General features: G+C 39.2%; 1 pseudogene; it reads left to right on the forward strand.

The window, feature by feature from the left end:
• The first annotated feature begins 744 nt into the window (after positions 1–744).
• Positions 745–2,496, forward strand: LOC122427188 (annotated as a pseudogene).
• The last annotated feature ends 9,572 nt before the right edge of the window (positions 2,497–12,068 follow it).

Genomic DNA, 12,068 nt, shown 5'->3' on the forward strand with positions numbered 1-12,068 from the left:
CACACTAGAGTTTTTCTTTCACAGGTGGAAGCAGCACAGCAATCACATGCGCTACATCACCAGAATAGTAATACTCTTCGTTTGCAGTTTCAAATCCCTCGAGAGACTGCACGACAAATTGTTAAATCTTGTCCTGTTTGCCCTAAGTTTCTTCCAGTTCCACATCTTGGTGTTAATCCTCGCGGGCTTCTACCGAATCATCTTTGGCAAATGGATGTCACTCATGTCCCTTCCTTTGGTCGTTTAAAGTACGTTCACGTATCTATTGACACCTTTTCAGGATATATTGTGGCATCCTTACAGACTGGTGAAGCCGCAAAACATTCTATCTCACATTGTCTTTATGCTTTTTCCATTTTAGGCACGCCAAAGATTATAAAAACTGATAATGGCCCCGGCTATGTCTCCTCTGCCTTCAAAAATTTTTGTTCCTCTTTTTCTATCACCCTAAAAACAGGCATTCCTTATAATCCACAGGGTCAAGGCATCGTGGAACGTGCTAATCAAACTTTGAAACTACAGCTTCAAAAAATACAGAGGGGGGAGCTCTATCCCCTTCTACCCAGAAATTACCTTAATCACGCTTTATATATTTTAAATTTTTTAATTTTAGATAAAGAAGGACATTCAGCCGCGCAGAGATTTTGGGACCCTCAGATTTCCAGCAGAAAGCCGATGGTCTTGTGGAAAGACCCGCTGGATAATAACTGGCATGGCCCAGATCCCGTGTTAATTTGGGGGAGGGGTCATGTATGTGTTTTTCCACAGGATGCCGAAGCACCGCGCTGGCTCCCGGAAAGGCTGGTACGCCAGACGGAGGAGATTACTGAATCAGCAATTAGGTCGGCTGACTTTACAGCAGAGGAATCTTCTCCCGACAAATCAGCAGATGCATGAGTTTATCCTTCAAGCAAGGAGGATGGCTGCAGAGACGGCCCAACCTCGATATGCGCTGGCTTATATCGCCCTCGCTTTGGCATGCGCGATAATGAATCAAGCCTTCCCTCAGGCTGAAGCCAATGCTTTCGTTTCCTGGGCTCATTCTTATGCTGATTTTTACAATGAAACAGCCTGCTGGGTCTGCACAAGCATGCCTTTATCGGTTACAGAAGGATTACCCTGGTGGGTGCTTCCCTTTCCAAAAAATGAAACTTCGGCTTTATGTGATTTTTTAAAAGAATATCAGAAGAAACATCGAAGCTTAATTACAGTTAATTTTGATATAGATTCTCGATGCTCTGATCCTTTACACGCTTCTTCTTTTTATTTTAATGTAACACAAAGTTATCAGGAAATTGTTAATGCGTACTTATATTACGAAAATAGATCTGTTTCTTCTCCCAATGATTTTAATCGATTTGAGGGTGACTACTACCAAGTTTGGGATGAATATTTCTGGATGACCCCTGAAAAAGGACAGCTACTGACCCCTGCCGACATTTGCTGAGAGCAAAAGACTCACGTACCAACATTTGGAGGCCGGGAATTTCCAGGATATCACATGAAACATATGGGACTATTGCCTACCCACAAATGTAAGACTGTAATGGATGTAACGTTTATTGTCAACAAGTCTGTTATTTGGCCAGGGACAGATTGGGAAAATAGCCCTGGTATAAGATGGGTAGCCCCAAATAACACTCGATGGATTTGTGGATACAACCTTTGGCCCTGGCTCCCTGTAGGATGGGTGGGGAGATGTACCCTAGGGTTTGTGTTTGCCCCTGGGAGAATTCATAAGCAAAAAATTAGTCAACCTGTTAATTTACCTTATGTTAAAGCCCGGTGGTCACGCTCTGTTTTTCATTGGTATGTTTCATTGGTATGATTATTTAGCCTCAATTTTTGTGCCCTCTTTAGGAGCCACTGATATTATGCTCAGGGTAGAGGCTTTGAACAATTTTACAAAACAAGCTTTGACAGATACTAGAAGAGCTTTAGAGGCTCTTAATGAAGAACAAAAACAGATGAGAAAAGCCGTTCTACAAAATCGTATGGCTCTGGATATTCTAACAGCCTCTCAAGGGGGAACATGTGCCTTAATAAAAATGGAGTGTTGTGTATATATTCCTGATTATTCCTCAAATGTTTCTGATGCTTTAGAAGATATGAAACAACAAGTAGCCGCTATGGATTTTTCTGACTCCAGCATTTGGAGTCAGATATCTGCCTGGTTTCATAGTGGTTGGTGGAAATCTATAATTTTCATCATTATATGCATATTGTTATTGCTGTGTTTTGGCCCTTGCATTTGTCAATGCATATCTGAGATGATAAATAAAAGATTGCTGATGTTTTCCCGTTTGCAAACGCGGCCATTTCCTTCGAGGGAGATATAATGGCCATTAGTCAAAAGAAAAGGGGGAGATGCGGGGAGCCGGCCTGACTGCTCAGGCCCCTTCTCGGCCCTGAGAGAGATCAAAAGGTCCCTCTCTGTCCCGCCACCCCTGATTTGTTAAAGTGCAAATTGGCCTTTCTCACCTCCCTCAAGGAAATCGCTGCAGCCACCATTTGCCCATTTTCCTGACTCTGATAAGATTATCGGGCTCCTGTGAATGGCTTATGTCTAGGTAGTCTTTACCTGATTATAAGACACTGGTGCCATGCCCTGCTGGAGTTAAGATAAAACTCCTAAAACTAGTATCTGCAGTTCTGCACGTATACAAGTCTTTGATCTAAAATTTGGTGAATCCTGTTAGTATATATATGTATGTTACGCCTCAATAAAGTCGTCGGAATCAGTCACAAGCTGACTCCGTCCCTCTCAACCCCATCTTTCTTAGTCTTTTATTTCTCAGGTGCACTGGTGATTGCGTCCTTGACCTGTTCATCTAGCCGGCAGGCCCGGCATATAACAGTTTTCCCAATTTTACACAAGACTTGTTTTGAGCAGATGCCTCATTAATGTGTTCTTATGTTTCTCTCTTTCAATTTCTTCATATTAATTTTTTACAAAAATTATTTTAACCCAAGACTCAATGTATTTTACAATATACAATGCACTCTGTCCCAAATTTTCAACCCTCATGAGTAGAAGAACTATTATTGGAGTGAAAAGTTGATATTTTTGTCTGTACACCACTCCTATATGCTGTGGGAATCTGTCATTGTCTGCTCCTTTGCTCTCAGGGGTGAACATGTGATCCCAAGTGCACAGGAAAGGGATACTGAGGACAATCAAGGCTGAGGACTGGCAGCTTCTCCTGTTCTTTCTCACATAAGACCTCCAGGGAGGCTGAGTCTGCTGTCAACTGAGGCACCAGTGTGCCAGAGCCCTCGTACCAGATGCCTGGGAACCAGCGGCCGGCTGGGGTCCATCCCTGCCGCCGACACCGTGGTCGCTATCCAAGCGCCCACTGAAGCACTAGCAGCTCATCGTGGACCCACGTCACCAGTCCGACACTCTCTGTGCGTGTTCAGCATTTTCCACGCACCCAAGTGGACCAATTTTAATAGCTAAACCTTTTAGGAGCAGTGATTGGCTTAGACACGAGTAGGTGACTCAAGAATGACCAATTAAATGCTGGAATAATGGAATGTTTTCCACCCCCCACTGCCACCTTTTATCCCCCTTCTGTGCTTGCTAAACTGGAAGTGATCTTGGGTCAAGTAGAAGTAGTTTTCCCCACCAAATGATGAAGAATTGGTTTGCATAAGGAAGTGAGCATTTGGGAAGGGAAATTGGGAGGGATGGGAAAAGGGATGTATGGCATTCTGGATGGAACTGTGATGATTCCTGAACTTTCAGAATGAGAAGTACCTGAACTTGTTCTTGGAGCTATCTTGAATTGAGTTTGAAAACTAATTGAGTTGCAAATAAAGAAGTCCTGACAAATATAAATATGTTCTACATTTTCTGGATGAATAAACTGAAACCCAGAAAAGTAATTTGATCTATTCAGTGAGTAAGTCAGGCTTGAAGTCATGTTCTAATGCTCCAAATCCCACATTCTTTCTGCCACACTCTAATTCTTTAGCATCTCTTAAAGAGGTCTGACACTCGTGGGAAACACCTGATGTAAGAAATAGGTCAAATGCAGCTGGCTGAGGAAGATACTATACAGAACACTGAGTTAGTTGAACTGCTTTTGATCCAAATTTACAGAGATCTCATTGTAGTCTTATTTGCTTTTCTGTGATTACTCATGAAGGTGACCATCTTTTCATATGTATATTCAGTATTCGTGATTCTTACCCATAAAATACCTGCTTGATCCTTTTTCCCATTTTTTCCTTTTGAGTGTTTGTCTTTTTTGTTTTTGGCAGGTATTTTAACACATTATGGCTTCTGTTTCCTTATTAATTCTCTATGTTGCAAATATCCTTTTCAAATTTATAACATTTCCTTTTTATTTTCTTTCAGATGCTTTTAGGAAGAGCTATATTAAATTTTAATACAATCAAATGTATCAATATTTGTTTATGATTCATGCTTTTGTCTTTAAAAAGACTCTTACTGATAAACCTTTTATGTTTTCTTCTAGACATTTAAAAATTTTATTTCTTACATTGCAATCTGAGCTTGTATTTTTCTTTTTCTCTTAAGGAGAATTCTGAGTGTGAAGGAGGGCCCAAGAGCACAAGTTGTCTGATCAAGTTGTAAAAACAATTATTCACTGTCCGGTGAGATCACAGTGCATCTGAAAAGCTCCAGGGATGAATTTCTACTTTGTGAGCTATCTTGAGAATAGGATGTTTCTGGATCGCTGGTGTATCCTCAGCACTTACACCAGAACCTGTACATAGTAGGCAGATGGTAGGCAATTAGTAGGTATGTGTATTTGTATGTGTGTGTGGATTATAGAAATCAAGACAATTCAGAAAATACAAAGTTTTTTTTAAAAACACCTTACACGTAGTAATTGTCAACAAGTATTAATAGGTATTCATCTTTCTAGATCTTTACAAATATTTCTGTGTATTTACATATATAAACATGTATACATATTTGTGCACACAATGTAGTATTAAAAACTACATTTTGTCATTTTTCTTATAGTTCTCTCCCCCCCTCCACCATTTACTGTGTGTGGGAGGTTATTCCATGTTCATATTTAGAATTCTGTAGCATTCTATTTAACAGCTGCATAGCATTCCATAGTATGAACGTCTCATAATGTTAAAATTATTTCCCTGTTAGTGGGAATTTTCCTTCTTATAAACAATGCTTCCTTGTTCAATTCTTGACCAAGAATGTTAGCACATGTACATGTCTTTCTACAGGTCAGAGTCCTGGGAATGAGGGTGTTGGGTCCAAAATATATATGTGTTTAAAATTTTGTATAAGTATTTCCAAATTTGTTATGAATTCAAAGGTTTTGTCTCATGAGTCAGTAAGAAATATTGACATTGGTATGTCAGTTTATTTTTGAGAGGGTGTTTAACAGGAGTCCAAACTATGAGGACAACTGCTTTCCAATTAATTGTTTGAACAACTAGTAGATACTGTTTTCACATGCTGGCCTGAACAGCTGGCCAATAGAAGCACAACTGGGCTTCTTTTAACCCCCTAACCCCATGCGTAAGTCACTTCAGTCTTGTCTGACTCTGTGACCCCATGGACTGTAGCCCTCCAGGCTCCTCTTTGCATGGGATTCTCCAGGCATGAAAACTGGATTGGGTTGCTATTTCCTCCTCCAGGGGATCTTCCTGACCCAGGGATCATCTGGTGCATTGCAAGCAGGTTCTTTACCACCAGGACTACCTGGGCGAATTCTAAGGAGGAGGGAGAGCCTGGAACACTGGGTTTGAGCTCTGAGAGCAATCTCTCTGTGTATTCACTTGGTTCACAGAAGGAGTCTTGAATTGTCCATTTCTGATATATACCTATCTTCAACTGTAGTATGTGAAAAAGGGTATTTGTGTGTTTTTTGCTTGTGTGTGTATAGAAATTCATTTATATTTATTAAAGAAAATCTAAAAAATTCAGAAAAGTATGAAGAACATTGACATAAGCTCTAGCTTCATAACCCAGAGATAAGCAACATTAATATGTTAGTGTATATCTTACCAGATGTATATAGTTTGTTTTTAAACAAAATTAGTACTACCATATAATACTGCTCTGAGATCTGTTTTATTCTCTCACTTAAAAATATCGATAGTGTCACAGCAGTGTTTAAGAGAAAGCATAAGCAATTAAGACTTTCAGCTGAGAATTTACAAATAGATTCCAGGTGCAAATGGTGGAATTTGAATGAGAATCCAGGTCTATATGCCTGTAAAGCTGTTGCTTTTCTGTCATCCTTGCTGTTTTGGTCACAGAAAGTAATTTTATGTGGGGTTTTTGTACTCAAAGTCCTGGCTTTACACTCAGTTAGTGATTAGCTTGCAAGTTATTTCTAAGGGAAGTTAAGGAATATTAGGCAATTTCTCCAACTACGGAACAGAGGTGAAGCACATGTGTTTATTCTCTTTTCACTAATGGAAACAACCCTTTCTGTGGAATAAGCAGATAACTGTGACAACTGGGACAAGAGCTCCATCTGTTGGTCATAGAGTTCTAGGCCCTTAATTCAAGAAAACTATGAAGTAAACCATCACTACTGCTTTTCCCAACAAAGAAAATACTCTTAGCAGCAATCTTGGACCAAATGTCAAGGAAAGTTAGGAGCTAACAGTAGTAGCCCTGGTTTTTTAAAAATTATTTATTGAGGTGAAATTCATATATCGTGAAATTACCATTTTATGGTGATTCAGAGGCATTTAGTACACTCACAGTGTCCCTGCAGCCCCTTCTATCCCATTCTGAATCATTCCCATTACTCCTGAGTAAAACCCGTTACTCATTAAGCAGTTTTCCCTGATACCGCTACCTCACAGCCCTTGGAAAATATCAACCTGCATTCTGCCTCTATGGATTTACCTATTCTGGATATTACATGTACACGGAATCCTAGAGTATGTGATGTTTTGCAATCGGTTTGTTTCTCTTAGCAAAGTATTTTGGAAGTTCAGCCATGCTGTAGCGTGAATATGTATTACGTTCCCTTTCATGACCAAATAATATTCCATTCTGTGTATATATCAAAATCTGTTTATCCAGTCATCCAATGATGGATGTTTAGGCTGTTTCCACATTTAGCAATTGTGAAACGTTCCGCTGTGAGCATGAGTGTCCGTGTACTGTGAGTATCTGTTTTCAATTCTTTTGGATAAATACCCAGGCATAGAATTGCATTAGCCTCGATTTTAGCATAAAGACATGGATGAGAAGTACCTGGCAATGGGACTAAAGTTGTTTGGTGCAAAGTAAAACAAATTATTTCAACAGAAGATAACAAATCTTTAATGGATCTAAGAAAGGACATTTTCTCATGGTCCCCCTCAGTGATTCATTACAAAACTGTCAGAATTACCTGAGGTGCTTGTTTTAGAATGCAGTTTCTGCTTTCCTGCCAGCCCCCATTCTGATTTAGCAGGTTTGGGTGTGGGAAGAATCTGTCATTTTAGAATTTCTCTATCATCAAGAGACCCATCAATCAAGTTAACTTGATTAAGCCCCAGGTAGCTTATCTTTGCTATGAGGACAGCACAACAAAGTATTGTAGATTTGTCTTGAGAATTAATTTAGAAACAGTGCTTTTCACAGTGCCAGCAAATATCAGGTGTCAAGTAAATGTCAATAATCTTCTCCTTTGTTTCTCTCGGGAGAGGTGACCCATTTACCTGGCATTTCTGGACTGTATGCACTTTTCACAGCAAAAATGATCTCTGAGTACCAAGAAGGGAGCTGAGTGGAGGGTTGATCTGTGGAGTTGCACACGTGCTAAGTCATTTCAGTCATGTCTGACTCTTTGCGACCCCGTGGACTGTAGCCCTCCAGGCTCCTCTGTCCATAGGATTCTCCAGGCAAGAATACTGGAGTGGGTTGCCATGCCCTCCTCTAGGAGACCTCCCCGACCCAGGGATCGAACCCATGTGTCTTATGTCTTCTGCATCGGCAGGCAGGTTCTTACTAAAGCATCACCTGGGAAGCCCATGGAGTTTCTTGGCATGAAGATAATGTGGTACATATTCCCCTCCGTAGCTCTTGGCAGTGAGGTACATGGAATTCAGTCTCTGCCCTCCCCCATAAAGACTACTATTCTTTCTGACCCAGGAAGAGCTCCCCATCTCTCTGAACGTGATCTCAGGAGCTCCTATGAGGTGTTTGACAGAAACTAGGAAAGACCACAAACACTGGTTTGTCTTTTACACAGAAACTTACAGATCCCTGCTTTTAAACACATAGTGTTCATGCAAAGGCAATGCAAAATTACATCCAATATGTTTTTAACATTTAGATATTCCTTCTGTATTTCAAAATATGCATACCCAAGAGAAACTGTACTATCATAGCTTTGCAAATGAGGTCTGAATCCCAGGCATGAGAAAATTTTAGTTGTAAATATTGCAATTGAGGGAAATGCTTATCTGTAACTGGTTTGCCTGGGTGATACAGTTATTTCCAAAATAGAATTATTAATAGTTTCATAAAAACATTATCAGTGTTTGTATGTGCATATGTGTGCACTTCTATATCTGTATATATGTTTCTTACAGATCAGTGACTTTACTAGTGGTAAATAAGAAAAGCTAAGCCATTAGTTTAGAGAGAAAGAAAGAAATGTATACAAGAGACCATAAAGAATATAGAATAAGTAAATGCAATTTGATGTATTTTTAGAAGGGTACTGCAGCTGACAAGGGAACGCAGCTTTGGCATGTGCTTAAAAACCCATGCCCACCTTGAACCCAATGTACTGTGTATTTAGTGAATGGCAGCCACCACATTCTTTATCTGGTTTAATAATAAGGATACTCCCTCATCAAGTAGATAATGCTATCCCCAGTTTACAGATGAGAAGACTGGGGCTTAGAGATATTAGCTAAATACTTAAAGTCTACAATCTTTTGGTGAAAGAGCAAAATCAAAAGGACATTTTGGTTTTTAACCAATATATTCTCTTGTTTAGGAATATATTGAGAAGGCACTATCTCACCAGTTTCTCTTCTGATCTGGGAAAAAGTTCCCTCTGGTGGTTATGACATGCACTCTTCCTCCATGAGAAGTTTGTCTAAGATTCCTAGAGGTGGAAAGAGCCTTGGATGTTTTCTGGCTCCATGCCCTCATGCAATTCAATGCTTCTTTGTAAGTGAGTCTGCCAGTCCCTTTAATAAGGCCAGATTTGAGGACTTTATTTCTTTGTAATCTATCAAATATTTGCAGTTAGGATTGTAAGGAAGTACTTTATACAACCCTTCGAATGACCAGTTTTCCCCAGGAAAGTCTCAAAATATTTATTAGTTAGTTGTTTTCAATTCCATTGTTCAATCATTTAAAAATATCAATTAAGCTAGCTTTTGTCTGATTCAGCTTTGACATTACAGTCGTAGATAGCTGAGCATGTGTTATGTGTCATCTTTTTAGAAAAATCATTGCATAGTCATTCTTTAACCTGACAGTTAAATTTTTTCTCTGGCCTGAAGTGTTGGATTTTTCAGTTTTGATCTTTTTGTCTACTTTTTTGAAATCTGAATTTCACCAAAGAAATCACCCCAATTTTCTGAAATCTGAAAAATTGGTAAGCATACCTTCTGTGTCTTTGTTTAAATAAACAGTCATTAAAAATATTGGTTGTGTCTCCTGGTAACAAGCCCCTGTCCTTAGGTGGGTGCCAAAGTAATCTTAACATAACAAAAAACATCTTTATTGCTCTCATCACTCAGGAAATCCCAACGGTTTTAGGAGCTCCGTGCCAGAAATTGGATAAAGGCCTAATATATGTTTCCTATTATAAATCACAATATCACATACAATAATATCACATATATTTACAGGTGTTAATTCTGTTTAATCTCTGCTGTTTGCAAGTAAGAGGATCTCTCTTTTCTTAGAAAAGTGCCCCACCCCCCAAAAGTTCATTTGCATCATGAAGATCAGGTCTTGAGAGATCCAATTTGGCTCTTGTACAGAAGATTCCTCATGACTGGTATATGGACATTGTTAGTGTCAAAAGTAAAGGTTATTGAGGGAATGTCTTCAAAAAGTCCGAATGAGAACTCATTGTACAAGTGTCCATTTAAGTGTGATATTTTCCCATGATAAATTACTATTCTCAAGTGATTGACCCATTTCCCAAAAGGGAATATTTTTAACTCTTTCCTGGTAGCATCAATTCTGGCTCCTTTATCAGTTTAGTTATTCCTTCACTCCACCCTGCACTCATACATCCATTCATTCATTTAGGAAATATTTATTGATCAACAACTACGCCAGTTACTCATCTATGTGTTGTGAATACAAAGGTGAACAGGACACAGAATGTGCTGACCTCAAGGAATCTGTATATGATGGACACAGGCTGTGATAAGAGCTGTCTCTACAAGACACAGGTTGCAGTGATAGAAATCAACTAAGGTGAGGCTGGGGTGGCTATTTTAGAGGAAGTGGTCTGGGAAGATCTCAATGAAAAAATGAAATTTGACCTGAAATCTAAAGCAGCCATGTGAAAACTCAATCATTTCCATTCAAATACAGCTGTGTGAATTCTAAGCCCTTGCAAATGAAGGTTAGCATGTGATAAATGTTTGGTTGGCAAGAGGGGTTGGAAGGCCAAGACCCAGATCAGCACCAGACAACCTCAAGATCATTAAAATGACGCCATTTAGCAAGGAGGAGGCTACTATGAGAACAAACGTTCTAGAGTGCTACTTCCAGTGCCAGACTCTCAAAACTGGGAATTAACACTCAATGAGGTTAGGAAGATCCCCTGGAGGAAGGCATGGCAACCCACTCCAGTGTTCTTGCCTGGAGATTCCCACGGACAGAGGAGCCTAGTAGGTTATGATCCATAGGGTTGCAAAGAGTCACACACAACTGAAGTGACCTAGCATGCAAGCATGCATGGAGGTATATCCAAAAAATTAAATGGTGAAGCTACTTCCCAATGATCACAGGAGTCTCTGCAGACTATTGTGTATATATGTTTTTTTAATTATTTTTTTTATCGAAGTGAGTTGATTTATAATGTGTTAGTTTCAGGTGTATGGTGAAGTGATTCAGTAATACATATATATTCTTTTCAGATTCTTTTCCCATATAGGTTATTACAAAACAGAAAAAGACTCACAGATATAGAAAAAAAAAAACAACTTATGATTACCATAGGGGAAAGGTGGAGAGGGGCAGATAAAGGAGGAGTTTGGGAGTAACATATACACACTACTATATATAAAATATATAACCAACAAGGACCTACTATATAGCACAGGGAACTATACTCAGTACTTTGGGTATGTTTGTTTTAAGGAACAGTCAGCCAACCAGCCATCTAACTATTGACTAATTTCATTCTTTTTCTCCAAAACAACTACCTATTTAACTGTCAACTGCTTTATTCTATTAATTTCTATACCTAATCTCCTGAAGACCATTCTTCTAGAATCTTCTCGGTTTTCCTCTGTGCTAGCTGTGTTCCAACTTCATGTGGATGCCCATGACACACACATGCCTTAAAAAAAAGAGCACATGATGAAAAAATTTATGCTGGTACCTATATAACTTCAATATAGTTGTCTAGAATTTTCGCAAATAGATGACTTGTATTAGTGTTTACATAAAGGCAAGGCTACCGGATGCTTTCACCTAAGGCATATGGACCCAAAGGAAATGTGGACCTCAGGTTCTTGAAGGAGAGACTTTGTGGAGGGTGGTGACCAGAGAGCTCTTGAGGTTTGGGAATATCCTACGTGTAGGGCAATTTTTCTAAGTAGCCACAAGCATGGCTGTCTTCATGGAGGGTGTTCCATAGTTATTCTTTCTCTCTTCCTGCCTTTCACTTTCAATCTTTAATCTTGTCATTCAAATATAAATTTTAGATGTATTTTTTTAATTGGAGGATAATTGCTTTTCAATGTCGGTTTGGTTTCTGCCATACAACAATGAGAATCAGTCATCATTATATATAGCCCCTCCCTGTTGAGCTTCCCTCCCAAGATGTATTTTTATAACACGCATTTCAAGACTTTCTACTTGTATATATCTAATAAAGCATGGAAATCCTTACAAAAATTTGACCACATTA

The sequence above is a fragment of the Cervus canadensis genome, chromosome 25 (assembly GCF_019320065.1).
Source record: "Cervus canadensis isolate Bull #8, Minnesota chromosome 25, ASM1932006v1, whole genome shotgun sequence".
Lineage (NCBI taxonomy): Eukaryota > Metazoa > Chordata > Mammalia > Artiodactyla > Cervidae > Cervus > Cervus canadensis.